At 38.6% G+C, this 19,158-nt stretch overlaps 1 long non-coding RNA gene across 1 annotated transcript in view; it reads right to left on the bottom strand.

Moving 5' to 3' along the window:
- Positions 1-2,101, bottom strand: part of LOC110360434 (uncharacterized) — a 522,839-nt gene extending 520,738 nt beyond the window's left edge. Inside the window, exon 1 of the long non-coding RNA XR_010465887.1 lies at positions 1,914-2,101. This is a non-coding gene — a long non-coding RNA (uncharacterized LOC110360434). The remainder of the gene's footprint in view (positions 1-1,913) is intronic.
- Positions 2,102-19,158: the final 17,057 nt, after the last annotated feature.

The raw sequence follows: 19,158 nt of genomic DNA on the forward strand, positions 1-19,158 counted from the left end.
CATCAAAAAGAAAATGCCTTCTGAACCACAAACAGCATTATATTAGCTTGATAATGAAATATCAGAGGACAGGTTGATCACACACCAACTTTGTCCCACAGTCTAAAAACACTCAATTCAACACTTCACTGCTGGAATTTCTGCCAGATTTGTCATGCCATTGAACAGTTATTTATCTAAAGTCATGAACAAACAGACAAACCTGAAAGTTCTTTTGAGAAATACTACTAATGCTGTTAATCAGTAAAAGTGTATTAGTCACACCAGTCAACATTGTTGACATATAATACTGTAATAGTAAGAAATAAAAAACCTTAAACTCAATGACAGAGAATTCTGGAACATAGTACAGAGGCTTAGAAGTTAAGCATATCACCCCTCAAGACACATTTAAAGGTTTGAGTAATTAAAAAAAAACAACACAGAAGCAGCTAAAAAACCACTAAACCCCAAATATCAGGAATCCAGCTGAATAGAAGGGAAAAGTTCAGCCATATACATCAATTAACTGTTGCATATCTATGCTATCTTACAAAGTCTCCATCACCACAAGTAGTGCAGGCTCATGATTTTTTTCTGGTCACAGTATTGGAGCTCTGTTCCCATGGCTACAAAGAAGTTCTGGATAATCTTGTGTCATTAAGGATTCTTTGTGCAGATGATGACATTTGGAGAAGAAAGGGGGCTAACTGAAAGTTTTTACTGGAAAAGTGGCTCTGCTAAAGAATGATCTCTGTATGGAGACCATGAAATTAACTATAAAAATAAGGGTGTTGTACATCACAGCACCAAAAAGCTCATGAGCAACATTCACAAATTTCAAGCCAGGTGTCATGTTGGCATTTTGGGGGTTAAGTTTGGGTGGGGTTTTTGGGGGGGCATGTCCCATGTGTCCATTTGTCTGTGTCCCCACCTCGGTGCATTTCTTATAGTCAATGAATCTGGGGAATCTTAACAGTCTGTATTAAATGTCAGACAGGTAAAGACTGAGAGTATGAGTGTCAAGTGGTTGTTATTAATTTCTGCAACAAAAATCCACAGAGCTGTTGAAAATCTGCGTCACCATTCAGAACAAACTTGCGAAACTTGCTGGTTTCCTTCACCAAGGACTTCAGAAGATGACAGTGGATATTATCCTCACTTTAACCCTTAGGAAACTTACTGATAACTTCGAGATCATAGGAACTAATCACTTATCACACCACTGGTGGAAACACAAGCAGGAAAGAACATCATCGTTCCTGCATTGCAATGCCTCTGTCAGACAATAAAATGAAATGTGAACTTGAAACCAAAGATGACATTATTATAGCTATGTGGATCACAAAGTCATCATTGGTGCTAATTCATCCCTAGATGCAGCTTATATCACATCAGACAGCACAGCTGCTAGAGATTTTCTGGGACATGACAAATCTGTCCACAAACACTTGAGAACACCAGACAATCGAGGCTCCAAGGGCATTTTAAAAACCTCCAGAAGCTCAAAGAAACAACAACAAAACCAAACAAATAAAAAAACCCACACCCCCGAAAACTTACTTGATATTAAACATTTCAGACTTCAATTAGTTGTATTACACTTACTAATTATTGAACAACAACACTTGGTTTTGTTTTTTCCCTTCAAAGAGATATTAAAAAACATCTACTTTACCTACATACTCATTATCTCAGGCAAAATGCGTAAAAGTCCACAAGCTCCATTTCAAACCAAGCCACGTTTATTTTCAGATAACATGACACACAACAACAGAATTAAGAACTCATTGCATATAACTAAGAGAAAATAAAAACTGATCAGGAAAAAAAACTAACACTTATATCCAAAACAGCTAACAGTTAACATTTGTTTCTAGTATTTCATATATAGGCCTATATATTAGAGAAATTCAAGAGTTTTCAAAAGTTACCTGTATCTTTTCTCCACACCTCTGTTGATGCACTGATGAGCTGGAAGAGCAAGCAGCTCAGTCCTGAGGAGTTACTCCAATACTGCAATAGCTTGTACACAGAACAACTCCTCAACGAGGATAAACCCACTGATGCTGGACTTGTGAGGTCCTGCTAGGGCTCTGCCTGGAAGGTCACAGCACAGCTCCTGCAGGAAACCAGAGCATGGTGGGGAATCACTACTTAATTGATCAGCTGGGAATGTTCCTAATTTCCTTCCATTAAGTGACTAGATGTTGCAATCAACCCCTAATTAGCTGGGAAACAACAGTTACCCTATGGTAGATGCTCCTCACAGTAGCAACTTCCTCTCTACCCCCCTGCAAAATAAACCCAGTTTCCAAGCCTGTGCTCAGTCAAACCTTTAATGCTACAGTAAAGCAATGGTGTCTAAGACACAATTTAAATGCATTTCAACCTTTTATTGCTTGTTTTTGTCCAAGTCCTTGTCAATTAAACAAACAAACAAAAAGGCTAGAAGAAACATTTAATGAAACATGGCCACTTTCTTCTTTCTTTGAATATGTCCAATATACAAATCATGGAAGATCCCTCTTAGAAATGAACCTATTTCCCCACAATCAACTGTTGGGTTACATTTAACAAATAACCCTTAATAATAATAATCATCATCATCACTATTAATGGTTTTCTTCCCTGTCCTCTGCAGCTACCAAAAGAAATCCATTTTATACACAACTGAAGGAACAGGTATTTACTTCTAATTCCCTCATTCTCGCCGCCCCGGTGACGCTGCCCCGGTTTATCGCAGCGGAGCGACTGCGTTTCCAGGCGATTCTGAGGGAAAACGGGCCAGCACGTGCCGCTGGCGGGCGGCCCCGGGCGCCGCCCGGGGCTCGAGCCCCTCCCGCCACCACCCCGAACAAAGAGCAGGGTCGGGGGGGCCCCAAATCCGCACCCGTGCCCGGTGCAACAGCAGGAGCTCGTGCTGCTGCTCGCCCCTCTGCAAGCGGCGGGCACGGGCGCGGTGAGCGGGAGCAGAGCGGGAAGCGGCAGATGCAGATGCGTGCGGGTGGTTTGGGGACAGCCCGGCGGCACCGCCCGCCCCTGCGAGCGGGGACCAACCGCGGGGCTGCGGGGCGGCCGGCTGGTGGGCGCAGCGTTCTCACGGAAGCGCAGGCTGCTTGGGGTTGGAAGGGACCTCTGGAGAGCATCCAGTCCAACCCACCTGCTAAATAGGTTCAGCTAGAGTAGACTGCACGGGAAGGCGTTCAGGTGGATTTGAATGTCTCCAGAGAAGGAGACTCCACAACCTGTCTGGGCAGCCTGTTCCAGGCTCTTGCACCCTCAAGGTAAAGAAGTTTCTCCTCATATTCAGATGAAACCTCCTATTGTTCAATCTGTGCCTGTTGCCCCTCATCCTATCATTGTGCACCACTGAAAGGAGACTGGTCCATCCTCTTGACACCCACCCTGGAGACATTTATAAACATTATTGAGATCCCCTCTCAGCTTCACAGAATCCCAGAATGTCAGGGGTTGGAAGGGACCTGGAAAGCTCATCCAGTGCAATCCCCCCGTGGAGCAGGAACACCCAGATGAGGTTACACAGGAAGGTGTCCAGGCGGGTTGGAATGTCTGCAGAGAAGGAGACTCCACAACCTCCCTGGGTAGCCTGGGCCAGGCTCTGCCACCCTCACCGGGAACAACTTTCTTCTCAAATTTAAATGGAACCTCCTATGTTCCTGTTCATACCCATTGCCCTTTGTCCTATCACTGGTTGTCACTTCTCCAAGCTGCACAGGCCCAGCTCTCTCAGCCTCTCCTCACAGGAGGTGCTTTCCCCATTTTGTGGTGCTCCCTGCAGCCACATGCTCATCCACTCTCAGGCTGAGTCCAGCAGCCTCTCAGTCTGCCCCACTACGAAATACCAGAGAATAACACTAAATTAGGGCAGCTCCACAGCCTTTGAGAAAATAATCACCTTTTTCTCTCAGGGTGGGGTGTGCACAGCCCAGATGTCAGGCTGCCAGGGCCTTACTTTGCAAAAAACAGGTAGTGGCTTTCATCCCAGTTACTGACTGGATTTATCTTCTTTTCAGTCAGCCTGGCTGAATACTGTGCTCAGCACGCTGAGATTTACCAAGTTCGCTATTGTAGCTGGACGCTTTCCATTCTCTCCATTAAGTCCATTTACATAAGAGTGCATTAACATATTTCCAGGCATGCTGAGCACAAGTATCCAGCTCTTTTACTGATTTCCATCCAATGTTTTTATATAGTTTGCCTGCAAACCCCAGTTGGAGAGGCCTGTCTGTACTTATTAAAATTCACAAGTATCTCAATGGTGATGGCTGCAGGACCAGCACACCTCTGAGGATCTCTTACGGCAAACCCCCGAGCACAGAGAAAGGCTTTTTCTCCTGCCGTTTGCAACTTGTTGCAAAAAGCTTTTGTTTAGAGGCTTAGACAAGTTAACATCAATATTGGGAAATTTTAGTTTTTGTAGTCGCTCCAGACTGTTTAACCCACAACAAAAATAGAAATACACATCTAGGAGTTTACTATAATGCAAACACACGTTTTGCCACCACTGACATGTGTTTGACTACAGGAAGTGAAATTGCTACAAAAAGGTGAACAGTGATAACATGATTTTTCATTTAGATCTTTACAAAGTAACAGCAACAATAATATGCAAGGAAATCAGGGCTTTTTTCTTTAAATCACATGCTGTTTATAGCGAAACAACAGATAATATCAATCAGTGAAAGTAATTAAAAAGTTGCAGTAAACAAGTAGTCTGGTTTGTGGGAAAGTCAGGAATTCATGGAATACATACCTTGATACAAGACTCAAACAATTCTGCCCGTACAAAAATAAGAAACCACCTGCATGAGCTGTATATGCTTTATGAATGACAAAGATACAGCTATTAGCATGGTTTACAGGCTATGCACCACACTATTCTTTATCAAAAAATGCTAATTTAGTGTCTCAGCTAGCCCGCAGATGCTTTATTGTATCATGACCATTTAGATTCCACTTTTCTCATGCCACAGTCAGATATTGTGAAAAATCAAGTTCCATTTACAGCAGCCATTGTTATCTCACAAAGTAGCACTTCATGCTACTACTGATGTGTTACAGACTATTAACAGTAATTTAGTTTTAAATGCCAGTGCATGCCAAGTGTTCTGGAGATGAATACTAACAGGATGAAGTTACGCAGGTGTAGAATATTTTTTTAAAAAAAGGAAAAAAACACCACCACACACACCACAACCCCTAGAGGAGCTGACTGCCAACTCTTTGAGAGAGCAAACAGAGGATGGGACTCATCTCTTTGCATTTTAGCTGTATAAAGTTAGTTATTCCCCCTGCTTATCAGTGGAAATGCATCCCCCTACAGGGATGTCTGAACATAGATGCCAACAGCCCAAAAGTATTTATACCCCTGCACTGATCATAGAGGGATATTAAGTAGCATTTTGTGGTGGTTCCTTGTCTTACGGGTGGATGAGAACACAGCAATGGCCTGTTGGTGATCCTTCCAGTTACACGTGGTGCTTTACAGGACAAAACGTCCCACAACCAGTATGATGAGAGCTCTGCCTACCAAACCAGGGATTTTCTCATTCCTGGAATAGCCTCTGTCTATGGTTACCTGCTGCCTCTCATCTCCTGCTTAGTTTGCTGTAACTCTTTATTAAAAGTGTTTCTTGTACCCTGTTGACATTACAGCTGAGTTCATATGTAAGCACATGATAATAGTTAATAAACAAAAATAAAAAGCAAAATCAGATAAGTAAACTACCAGAGCTCTCTGGAAGATGAGTGGTCCCATTTAACATCTATTCTTTTAATAAACAGTCAACTGCCTAAACAATACAAAGAAAGAGAGAAGTATAGGGTCTGATGGATGCTTAACCACCTACAAAACCTGCTCTGCCTAGTTCTTTCCTGTATATTCAAAACTTAGATGGGCTCAGAATTGCTCTAACTGCAGTAGGCCAGTCCCAAGCATTGTACAAATAACTGTTTATCTTTATAAATACCTAGTAAACATAATTAACTGATTCAGATGGATAATAGAGATGATGCCAAGAAAGGATTGTTCCTTTACCACATCCTTCCCTGTTTCCTCTCCCTGGTCCTTTTGCTGTAAAAGCTGCCTCAAGGTGGGATTTCAAATGGGCAATATGGAACTACAGGGAAAAGATTCGATATTTGGCCTGTGTATCCCCTTTTGAGTTTAGCACAAGAGATAAAGCGGGAGGTTATTTTTATTAAGCTGGGAATGCATTTTGAGAGACTTTGCCAGCACTGAAATGGTTACTGTACATTGAAACAGTTCTTCACCTTTTTGTTCAATGTGAAAGGCAAAAAAAACGATGCAAATATGAAGCAATGTGTCAGTTCTGCTAAATAAAAATGTGCACAGTAAAACTAAATCACATACATTGAAGTGTTATTTTGGTTTTATGGAAATGTAATCTGTGTTATGACATTTGCATTTCATATAACTGCTATGGATAACTAATCTTCCAATGCATTGCATACCATTTTGTCACCAAAAAAAGTAATACTGTATCATCTGTTTCCACCTGTACACTAGAATATTCCATGACAAATGTATCAACATCAATTGTATAAATTCACTCATGAGCCAATGAAAAGTATGGATACATTTAATAGAAAGATTTCTTTTTCCCTTAAACACTACACAGCTATTAGAAGATATCATAGCTTGCTAGCAAATAAAAAACCAGAACTTCAAACAACACAATATATGGATGTTTGTATGCTTCTGAATTTTGAGTGAAAATTAAATATATCAATATAGACTGCCAATATGGAACCTTAACCAGAACCTTATGAAATTGCTTGTTTCCCATTCCATGCCTAACATCCACAGTTTCCAGCTCTAAGAGAGTTTGCATTATGTCACATATTACAAAAAATAAAATAAAACTTTGAAAAAAGTGGTACTTAAATTCAAGTGAAAATACTATGTACATTTGGGTTTCATTATCCTTTCACTTTCCCTTCTGTGTCCCTTACTTTTATGTTTTCTTTTTCTTACCTAAGTCATCATCCAACATGCCCAAAGTTTCATTTCTCAACAGTTGCCTTTGGAGGAAGATTTAACAAATGGGTCATGTGTGCTTTAGCCCAGATTAAGCGGCAGTTTCACAATGCAAGTACAAACAAAAAGCCACCAACTCACCCATTTTGGAAACCAGTCAAAACTGGGGGACTCCATGGGAATACAGAGGTGCAAGAGTTAACCCTGAGACAAGCCCTGGAAGTCACTTGGGCACAGGGAGCAGGATTACTTCCAGTAAAAACCTGTATGCTCCAGTAAAGTGCAGTGTTATACCCCAGTAGCTGAGATATGGCACTTCAGGTAATCAATTGATTTATCAACAGACCTTTCATTGACTTTCAGTGAGACTTGTGCTCCTTAGGTGTTAAGGGACATTTCAAAAAGGTAAATCTATGCCTGACATACAGAATGGCCTAACCTACTGAAAAGTGCGTAACTTACTGAAAATCAAACCAGCAAACGTATGGTCATTTGATTATTTCTTAGCATAATTAAGCAAGGTCAACTTTAAATGTATTTGTTTCTTTTCTTGGAAAATCATGCTTTCCTATTTGTTGTGAAAGCCAATGCAAAAAAGATGTCTGTTCACTTGAATGTAGCTTTCTGCAGCGACATTGCTGTACTTGGGATTCTTTTGTGTGCTGGGTTAGGAGGAGTACCAGCTTTTTAAGCTCAGATGTGTAAATGTCCCCATTTACACCCTAGCTCTGCAAAAATAGGTTTTCGTGCTTAGTACAGTCAATATACACGCACAAAAGAGAAAAGCGAAATAAAATATAATTCTCATATTAGAAAACTGAGTACTTACCTAGCGATAGCAGCTGGAATGAAAATGGCTGAAAGCAATAAAAATCCATTTTACCATTTAGTACAGTTTGTCAGACTAGAGAAATGGGATTGAATTTCAAAGCCACAGGCAAGCTGGCAGAAATCTGTGGTTATGCAGTTGATAGGGGATTTTTTTCCACTCTTTTTTTTTCTTTTTCTTTCTTTTTTTTTTTTTTTTTCCTTATTTACAACTCTTTTGATAAGCCTTCAGCAAGTTACATAGGTTGTTCTAGTTGTATCTCCTTTGACTGGATTAGAATACTTGATGACAGTTTGGATAAGTTTGAGGCAGATGGTTCTTGACATTTTTCATGCCATCAGTTACAAACCATGCAAGGAAACTCTTTCATCCTTTGTTTATCCTTCACTTAGAAGCCACTATAGTAGATCGTTAAACTTTCATTTTTCACAGTGCTGATTAAGGCGTACTACAAGGCAGATGTTATGCAGCACCATTTTTAACAATTTACATTTAGCACCAAAGCTGGCTTTGTACTTGTTCCAGTGGATCAATTCACATTTCAAAAACTTCAAGGTCAACCTCTAAGCATTGCTACTCTGTTGAACAACTAAATGTTTCATAAAGTTTTCCCTGTGACTGTAGCACTTGAAAATATGTGCTGGCCTCTCTGCCTACTTGTTTTTATCTGCCAAAATGAATACAAATATCTATTGTTCATCTCCACTCTGATTAAATGATGGATACAGTTCTATAAAATCCAAAAGACTTAAACCAAACAGAACAAAAGATTACTATTTCAACACACAGTATGTCAAAAAAAAAATCCTCATTTATTTTCAGTACCAGCATTTCAAAATAACAAGTAATTACTATTCAAATGGCAGTTGGTCTTAATTTACATCAGGTCAGGCAATAACATTTCATGGATAAAAATGTTTACTGGTTTACTTCACGTCTTTATGTGCATTCTTGGTTTTATGATTATGTAAATTATATACTTCCTAGCACAAACTCTAATAATAGCTATATGTAAACAAAAATGGGTAAAGGCACCTTTAGAGAAGAGCAGAATAATGACAATAATGACAGAACACAATAAAAGTAATTCATGGCAACTTCATTCTTAGAGGATTTTGTGCTCTATAGAAAACTCTGAGTATTTACAAATAATTGAGCTCATCTCTACGTGATGTAAGTCACCATTTTTTACTGAAAATTTTGAAATTATCTGTCCTTTTGAAGTGGAGTTTATCTCTAGACACTCATAGCAGCGGGGTAGAAGGTTTTGTGTTAGTGACAGTTTCATCAATAGACAACAAAGGGAAAAGGAACTTTTGGTAACTGAAGACTTCTTTCAATTCAGACTCTTCAAATAATCAACATAAAATGGAAAAATGAGTATATATGACATTTGAAAGCATAGTTTCTTGAATGGTATGACAGCTGACTAACATGATTTTTTTGAAGAAAAATTGGCGATTTTCTATGGTTTTCTCTTTTTTTTTTTGTTTTTAATTAAGCTGCAGCAATGGCTATTAATTATTATTGTCCTGAAGTTCTGCAGCAAAGATTAACAGATTGGATTATAATTTCACCCTCTGATACCTTCTGATCCTCCACACGCCCTTTTCTTGTGCTCAATTTATCCTACAGGGTATTTCAAAAAGCCCAAATGCCTCTCAAAGTGTCTCCACTTTGGGTCCAGCTTTTTGAAACACCCTGTATTTATTTTTTTCCCCCTGAATCTGTGTCATAAGGACTTTTCAATCCTGGTCCTTAACTCCCACAAGACTTCCCATCTGTTACTACTACTTCACCCTTTACATCCTGAACTATTTCATAGCTGTATTTCTAACTATTATTCTATCAAATTAATGTTTAGACTTTTTTCAAATTGAAGATGGATTTCATCTGGGTAGTTCAGTTGAGTAATGACCACAAGTCAATGAAATCTTGTTCTTGGGATAAGCGCCTATGCCACAGAAAAAATAAGAGATAAAAATCTCTCATGAAAAATATTTTCTTCTCCTAACCTACGAAATCTTAATTTTGGTAGTACCTGGGAATACCTTCATTTGGCTTAAAGAATTACAGACTCTATAACTGTCAGTCATGCTAATGAAAACATGGGGAATACACAGATAACACACCGTCACAATTCTTTGCTGCAGAAACCATCCTGGAAATCTTATAAAGAAAAACCTACAGAATCTTAAAAAACAAAAAGGTTTGAAATGTTTCTGCCTTGAGTTATGTGTCTGTCTTAAATGTGATGCTTTTCCCATCTAAACCGATACACCAGTTTATATTTATAAAACCTTGAGCAAATAAGGCTCAGAGTGATGATAACTGTGTTGTTCAGGAATGTGTAATGGCCTTGCAAAACCACCGCCACTGACATTGTCTTCTTTTTCAATAGCTGTATCAGCAAAAATAAATATAGAAGATGGATACAGGTGGGAAAGGGTGGATTTCATCTTATTTTTTGTTATATTATTATCCTGGCTTACAACAGTATTTATCACCCTACAGTTTGATTTGCTGTAATTTATGTTTACCTTTTATCTTCTCAGAAGAAAAGAGTATCAGCCTTCCAAGGATAATGGAGAAGCAATGTTATTTAATTATTCCAACCTATCTTGTGCTTTGGTACACAAAAGATAACAGTCAACATACTGCTACAAGTTTGCTGATATGCAAGCTGCGGTCAAGATAAAATATTTAACAGCAGAAAAATACACTTTATAGTGCAGCTGCTATAATGGGATTTTAAAGAAGGAAAAACAATTCTGTTTACTCTCAGTTTTGAAAATACATAGGAAGTTAACTATACTCATCCATAAATTAACTTGATAACGACTGAAGACAGGTGGATAATGGAACTTGACTGTTTAATATACACACACCAAACAGGTACAGGAGAGAGAAAAAGCACACGCAGGTCACTGTGAGCAGCAACACGTATAAAAAAAATAACTGATCTTGTAATGGAAACAGTGACAGTAAAGCTCAGAGAGATTGCACTGTCCTGGTGCCCCAATGTTCATCTCCAGACTCAGCACAGCTCCCTGTGTAGAGTTGCACGTATTGGAATGTTTGGGAACAGAAAAGGAGTACGGAAAAACACAAGAAAACAAGACTAACATGGGCCAGATCCTTGTAAACTGGCCTCGCTCCATGGAAACAAATGCAGCGGTGCCAGCTTGTGCCAGCTGAGGATCTGATGTTACACGGAAAAATCCTGAGGCACCTGCAGTTCTGTGAGAGTGAATAATTTATGAATACATGAAATGTTCTGAATAACATATTTCTGAATATTTTTACATTATTCATTCCATCTTAATTCTTTCACAGACCATGTTCTTTAAACCAGTTTATTATGAGCTCACAGTAGGATTGTGACAGTGACTGTTATTTGGCCAATCCCCACCACCCCACCTGTTTCAGTTTCTTTGCATACTGCGATTTTCCTGGGAGGTAAGGAGAGGTGACTTTTAGCATATTCTTTTCCTGACAGTTCTAAGAAAGTGATAGACAAAGGACAGACAGGTAATCCTTCTTGATTAAGAGGACAGATACAGTCTCTGCTGGCTTCTCTAATTGCTTTGGCTGCACTATAAATATTATTTCTGCCTTTTCTCAAATCTATATTCCATTTTAGACCTAGCACCCATTAAAGAAGTTTCTCAACTCTACTGACAAGGTAAGGTGAAGGTGGAAGGTCAGATATAACATATAACCAAGGACCTCACTAAAATCCTTCCCTTAGGATCCCATATGCAAAAAGGTAATATGCAAGAAACAAACCTCTGATGAACAGAGCTGTTGTAAGAAACCACATAAGCAAGCCTAGATATCAATAGCAGAAAAACCAGCACCCAGTACTCCAAAACTGGTGTTTTCTCAAGGGTAGGTCTGCCTGCTGTCTGTACCAAGAGTCTGGCTCGCTCTCTTCCAGTGAGAGCATCACACGTCCAGGCTGGTCTCTGTGGATAAGGGGTTAGCACTCCTGGTTCAGAGCTCACCAGCTACAGAATTTCTCAACAGTGGCTGAAATTCTGGCAAAGCCTGGGCATTCATTCCCTCCAGGTACAACTCATCTAACAGGAATACTGCTTCTTTGGGGCGATCTTATCTGAAAAACATCCAAGAAACTCACTACAGAGCAGAAATAGCTTATTGGATTTCCAGATGCACAGAGATAAAATGCCGTATGGTTCCAGCCACGAATGCATATATGCAAAAACTCTACTGCAGCAAAAACTTGCTGGTAGCAACATTTTCATGCAGTTCCTACACAGAGATGGCTCTGTCGACGTCTGCAATAGAGATAAAACGTGATGTGAAGCTTCCTGAGGCAGACAACACCCAAAGTGATGCCTCCTGTAGTGGATTTACTGTCTCAAGTTCAAACCCGAGCCGCTTCCTCAACCACCTCCATCCCACTCTTGCCCCGAGCGGGAGGTCCCTGCTGACTGTGGTGTGACCAGAGTTGAGGTTGGTACCTGCACCCCTGCCACAAACCTTCTGTGTGATTTGCATCTTGGGGACATACACAAACACGTTGCAAAAACAAAAGTTCGTGTGGGCCTTGTGAAACCTCATCCAGCCCCTTAAACAGGAACCTTTACTCCTCTTGCCGACTTTTCATCAAGAAATTCTGTGTCATGTTCAACTTCACCAACAGCGCTATAAGAGCTGTGCATGTGCAGTTTCCCATTAGCCTTCTTGAGATTTATGCATGTATCCAAAGAGGAGAATGGCCCTCTAGGAATGTTTTAACAATCAGAACAATGAAGCATTGTGCATCGGACTGTTAAAAATGTTTCTAAATGCTGTGTTCAATACACATTGCTGGATTTCCAAAGCTACTCTGGGCAGAAATGATTTAGAAAACAACTCACAAGTAAACTAAAGCTCTTCTAATAAAACAAATATTTCACAGTTCATTTAATCTAAGATATTGAAAAGAACTGCCAGTACTCAGGTACGTGACCTGAAGCACAGAACTTTATTGCTTTCTCCACCACAGATTAGAAATGTTTGGAGTAAAGCAGATGCTGGTAGTCAGGGCTTCCTTTAACCCAACTCACATATCCCAGGACCACTCATCCTTGCCCAAGCAGTAGATAAAAACAGCAGGGAAACTGAGGTCAAGAAGATTTCACAAGTTCTCGGCTTTCCTCTATCACATTAGAGAACAAATTTAAAATTCACAAGCTAACGAATGAAATAATTTAAAGCATTTGCATTTGGTAATATTCAGTAAGAGCTCTAAATTTTCTCACAATATTTTTTTTCTATGTGAAGTGTTTTATTCCACAAGACACTTCGCTTGTTGGTGTGTGGCTCTCTCCTTTCTTATGAAAACTTCTCCCTCTCAACATTTGTCCTCACATCTGCCTCATTCTCCCCTTCTCTTCTGTTCTGTGAAATGCCTATTCAGGAGGTGCAAAAGATCATAGTTACGTTGGTCAGTTTGCAGAGACGTGTAATATTCACGAGAGATGAAGCTCACATTGTGTGGACAACACAGGTCAGGCCGATGTCCATGACCTCTGATTCTGTGGGCCACTTATGCCTAAATAGAGATGATAAGTGTCAGTCTAACCAGATTTCAACAAGCATGTTTTTCATAGAATGGTGTAGCTCGGTGTTCTTGCTGCATTCTGTAATCTATTTCATATTCTAGCATGTTAATAAAAAACTCAAATTATTTGAGAAACTACATCTCCTCTGTATTAATCTTAAGACAGTGATTGAGCAGAGTTTTCTCCAGCTCTAATCTCTAGGTGAACTGACACTTTTGCAGTCTGAAATAACTAATGCATTCCCAAGGAAAAGGAAGCTGAATTAAGTATCACTCAGAAACTTTAGGCTGGTTCTAATCAGCAGCATCAAAACCCAACGTTGTTTAAGGACATAAACTGCAGTTCAAGCCCAGCCAAACATAATTCTTTTCCTACCGAAAGAAGGTGCAGATCCACAACCAGACCTTCTTATTGTACTAGTCTCCAGGGACTGCTTGGAAAGCTCTTGAGGCAAGGCCAGAGGAAAAGTGTCCTCATGGAAAATGCAGCAGCATATTCCTAAAATAGTTGTAATAATGGTGAACCTTCTGATGTTCTCACCATCCCCAAATAAATAATGAAGACTAAAAACACGTCTCTCCCACCATTCTCCAACAGCACTAAGCCTGGCTGCAAAACTAACTCCATCTGAAGGAGACTCAAAGGCTGTTGTGCTTCCTTGTTCATCGTCTTTTAATCAAAATAATTTGATGAGTGAAATTAGATACATATACATAAATAAATCCAATAAAATCTAGTTCTTTGAACTCATGGAGAAGTTTAATTCCAATTGAAATCAATGATATTTATGGGCCTAAGTGCCTTTGGGACTCTAAATCTTAGAATATATTTTACTACCATGTAACAATCAATAGCTCTGAGGGTGAGAGGACCAATAATGCTCTAGATCCCTTATGAAGATGAGGTACTTTCAAACAAATCTCTCTAAGGGGTTTGGAAATGATTGTTTGCTTTCTTATAGATCATCAGAAAAATACTAAAAGTTAAAGCAGTTTAACTTTTAATAAATATAAATGAATAAGTATGAAAGTGAAAACCACTGATTTATTCATTTGTTTATCAAATAAAATATAGTGATCAAACAAACCTTTCTTGCTAGAAGATCCACAGATAAACAGACATCCATTGACAGCATATATTATCATGAAGTAAATTACCTTAGCTCTTATATTGAGGAAATACAGTGGAAATTCTGTAATAACGCATTGTCCTAAGAAAATAATCAAGTAAAATTGATATTTTTTTCACATAATTTAAAATATATATTTCTAGGGATAAAAACTAGGAAAAAAGGACTATAAAATTACATAAGGCACAAGTATAACGTTTATGTAGACTCTGCATGATCATAAATGTAAGATACTAGGATATTTTGGTAATCAGTGTAATGTAAACCAAGAATAAGAGAAGAGCCTGGAGCTGTCAGCTCAGTAGTTTGCTTTTTGTAAACTTTGTCATGTTCCTGTTTTGCCTTAGTCTGTTAAGAGAATAAATAAATATTTAATTGAGAAAATACTCTGTTTTTCTAGATACATTTTACCTTATTATTTGCACTGAACTCTTAAGTGCTCAAAAGCTCATGACTAGATTTTCAAGTACTCAGTGTCAGGAGTTCTCTTTCTGACAAACACAGCAGCTTTATGACAGAATTCAGCTCTTTTGAAAATCAGGCCTTAACCTACTTAAACTTTAAGTATTTCTTTTGTTGGATTTTCCACCAAGTCATTTCAGTTTCAGCACCAGCCCCCAAATTATTTTGAATGCAGTGAGCTGGCAAATTTCTTTTTCATACACAAACACAACATTGGCTATGGAGATGGTTCTAGTCAGTAATTAATCAGAAATTGCATACATGTGTTAGCAACAGAACATCTTAACCAAAAGAAACCAAAGAAAAAGAGCGTGCTGTTTAGGAAAACCTTAAGAACTTAACCTGGGATTTTGCCCACCCTGGCTGGCAGGAATCTGAGAAATGCTCATAAAAAATAGCTTTAAAACAAAATAAAACTGTTTTTCCTACAGTAAAATTAGTTTGAACAACAGGCCTGTCTCAAAATAAAAAATATCGTATTGGACTTCTATTTTGCAAAAGCTTTGGAGAGAAGGAATGATGGTACAGAGCTAAAAGCAAAAGTAACTACCACACCACACAGTCCACTTAAGAGAAAGCAGCTTGTTTACTAAATAGCCCATAAATGCAGCATGTAAGCAGGTCTGTAATATCCACATATTTGTTAATATTGAATTGGCTAGACTAACTTAAAGAAAAATTAGTGAAAGAAAGCCAGTAGGCCTTGAACTTCACTTAAGTTTATCCACCCAACATAACTAATTCACTCCAATTTGCTCTAATAAGAAGATGAAGAGAAGAAAATGTTAAACACCAACATGATGGCAGTTCTTTTATAGAATTTCCAAAGAGACCAAACTGGAATTCTGTCTTCAGTTGAAAAATGAAAAGACACAGTTCAGACTTCACAATGTCCAGTTTTTCTAGAAAAGGACAAAATAAAGTCATCATTTTTATGCTAACAAAGGTAGAAATAACGCCTTTTCCCCTTATCTTCACATAAAGACACAGCTATGGTTGGTACTATTGTGAATTTAACCTACATTTTGAGAGCTGGACCAGTTCCATACTGACAAATAACCACTGCTTTTATTCCAAAAAGTCTGCACTTTGGTTTTCTCTCTGCATAGCTCTTGGCATGAGATGGTCATGGAAAGAAAGAGCATTACCTTCCTTCTTCCCACAGTAGACCTTGACTAACCTGTCTTTACAAAGCCATTCAGTATTTCTAAGTTACCACCTTTGCTTCCCCCTAGGCTGTAAGAGCCATGGTTACAACAGGGAGCAATATTTTTACACAGCTTGCCTGATTTTCTCTTTTATTAGTTTGCAAAGAATAAAACAGAGTAGTGGCAAGGAAAATCTGTTCTTTTTTCAAATATCTGTCCTCTTATACTGCACACGCTTGTGCCTTTGCAGTATTCTTGGTGCTCAGTTTTGAGTTGGGCAGTGTTGAGGCAAGTGTGATCACAAATTTCCTCACAACAATTCTACAGCCTTTTTACATGATGGCTATTTCTTAACAATTATCTTTGCTAATCAATATTTTGCAGTCTTTGGATGCAAGGCCTACATGAAGTTCGAGTTGTCACATTGTAGACTTAAGATGCTCCCATTGGTAATCACGAAGACCCAGCAATATGTCCTAGACAGGTCAGGGATTCTTAGTATGCTCTGATGTGACCTTAGTTCAATGAGTGAAGATGGTAGCTGATTTACATTGACTTCCCACACATGGAGTATTGCAACAACTCACAGTTAAACCAAGCACCATTCCTTAAAAAGCTGTCATTTTAATTGTGATTAAGTTACATGAATAAAATTAAATATCTGCAGATTGCTAGGCTCTAGTTATGTACAGACTATGATCTCCAAAGAATTTTCTGCTTCACTGTAGCTTCTAAAGTGCTCTGTTTGGTGGTCACATACAGCGATCTTACACAGATCTGAAGAGTACATACCACTTTTAATTGTTCAAATGTGAATACGGTACAATATCCTGTCCCTATCCCCTCCTGATCTGTGCTAGAAGCCACATTAAAAGCAGGACTCCACGACGTGTCTCCTGAGGAGATGCCTTTTTTAATAGAGGATAAGAAAACAAAAGAGAGGGAGCCACGGTCTTGTGTTTTCCAGAGTTCTGCCGTGGTGCAGGCTTTTAGAGATCTGCAGGAATTAATAGTCTTTTGGTCGACCAGAGGAAGCATGTACACAGTGGACGGTTAGCCCTGTTGATGGCTTCTCACAGGATGGAGAAGGAAAACGATCCGCAGTGGATTTATCCTTAGGCAACAAGGAAGACATATTCCATGAATTGTGTTTAAATAGCAGCTCTGACCATTTCCTACCATTAGCATAAAATGCTACAAAATTCTGGTCAGTTTGTGAAGTATTTAAAATATTCTGTAAACAACTGGCAAACTGTTTCTAATGCTATATGTCAAATTGCACTATGAAATAGGAAAAAGCAAGTTAAGCTGTCAGGTGCTTAAAATGTAGATATGAGCTGTCTTTTACCTTTTTTATTTTGCCAGAAAGAACTGTCCATCTCATACAAAATTTTAGAGCTTTTCTTTATTTCCTTGTTTGCTTTTATTGCAACAGCAGCTTTTATCAGCCATACAACAGGATTCTATAAATTGTGGGGGCAATAATAGGTCAAATTAAGTTTTCGGTTTACTAGACAGATTAGTCAGGAACTTCCCAGTTACATCTTTGTGTTAATTTTTCCTGTATTGTACCAAGGGATATGACTAAGATTTATCAAATTTAATTTCAATTTGTAATTTTCTTTGAGTGGATATTTAAATGTGTTTTTCTCCTGCTAAGAACTTTTGTATTAGGAGTTCCTTCCAATTGAATTGCTCATCAAAATTTGATATATCTTTTTATAAAAAAAAAAAATAAATGTTGATGAATTTTTAGTGGAATTACTGGGCCAGATTTTTCTCTGATGTAAACCTGGATAAATGGATTTACTGCAGCAGCAATGGACCACGCTGGTGTTTTACTTAGCCCTATATTTCCTTTGCCTCTCAATTGCATTCAACTTTCTTTGGAATACGGCTGAAAAAGATAACACTTTTTATGTTTTAAAGGTATTTGAAAGCCTTCTGGAAAGAAGGGACAATTTTAATAAGTATTAATTTTCTATTGTTACTGGTGACTATATTTAGAGAAAGTAATTGCATGAGCACACCCACTGTATGTATGTAGAGACAAGTATCACAAGACTAGCTAAAACCTCACAAAGTACACAAATTAGTATAATGATGCAAACCTACAAGAGTTACAAACAAAAAATAGCAGGAAACAAATATGAACATGCAACTATTATCCAAACAGATGCCTTGGTATAAACCTTCTGGAATTTCCCTTAAAAGAGATCTTGCCATAGATTTCAGGCAATGTCAGGTATATAAGATTATTCATAATCAAAATATTTATAGACTGTCTAATATATTATCAGTATAGTATAAAAGCTTCTCAGTTCTATTGTGATGAAAAGAAGGACAAAACAACACCCATAAAATTCTAATTAAAGAGTAACTGATTTTCCATGGAGCCTGAAGAAATATGACACCTCTATTAAAAGAGATATTAAAAAAAAGAAATTACAACTCTAGCATGAAAATGGAACCAACCTGACCCCACTTCAAACTTATTCATTTTTGCAACCTACTGACTAGTGCCATCTTGCCTTATTTACACTGCGTGCTGAACCTTACCAAACCATACAAAAAAGTTCATATTCCAATTTCAGCCAACAGGAACAGCAGGTGTAACCTAAATTGCCTTCCAAACCCTTCTTGCATCTATAGGTAAATTAAACTAAAGTTCCAAGAGACCTGTCTCTAGGCTGCTGTTGTTCAGAGCATGAGGTCGATGTGAGACAGGGGCAGGGCTGGGGTATATCACATTTGCATAAGGAAGATCGCTCCTTTGTCAACATTGATGCAGAATGGCAAGGCTCGCAATGACTTTTTCTCCCCTAAACTCTCTCCCCTCTGACTTACACATCCTTGTAGTATATACTGCCGTTTTGACTTGAGCTATGCACCCAAATAGACTATTTGTGGAGTATTTGTGATGCACAGATCTATTATGCGCAGCTATCAGAGGTCAAACACGGAGCAATTCTATAGCTCTGGCGTCAGCCTGAACAGCAGCATTGTTCTTGGCA

Source organism: Columba livia, chromosome 13 (assembly GCF_036013475.1).
Source record: "Columba livia isolate bColLiv1 breed racing homer chromosome 13, bColLiv1.pat.W.v2, whole genome shotgun sequence".
Taxonomy (NCBI): domain Eukaryota; kingdom Metazoa; phylum Chordata; class Aves; order Columbiformes; family Columbidae; genus Columba; species Columba livia.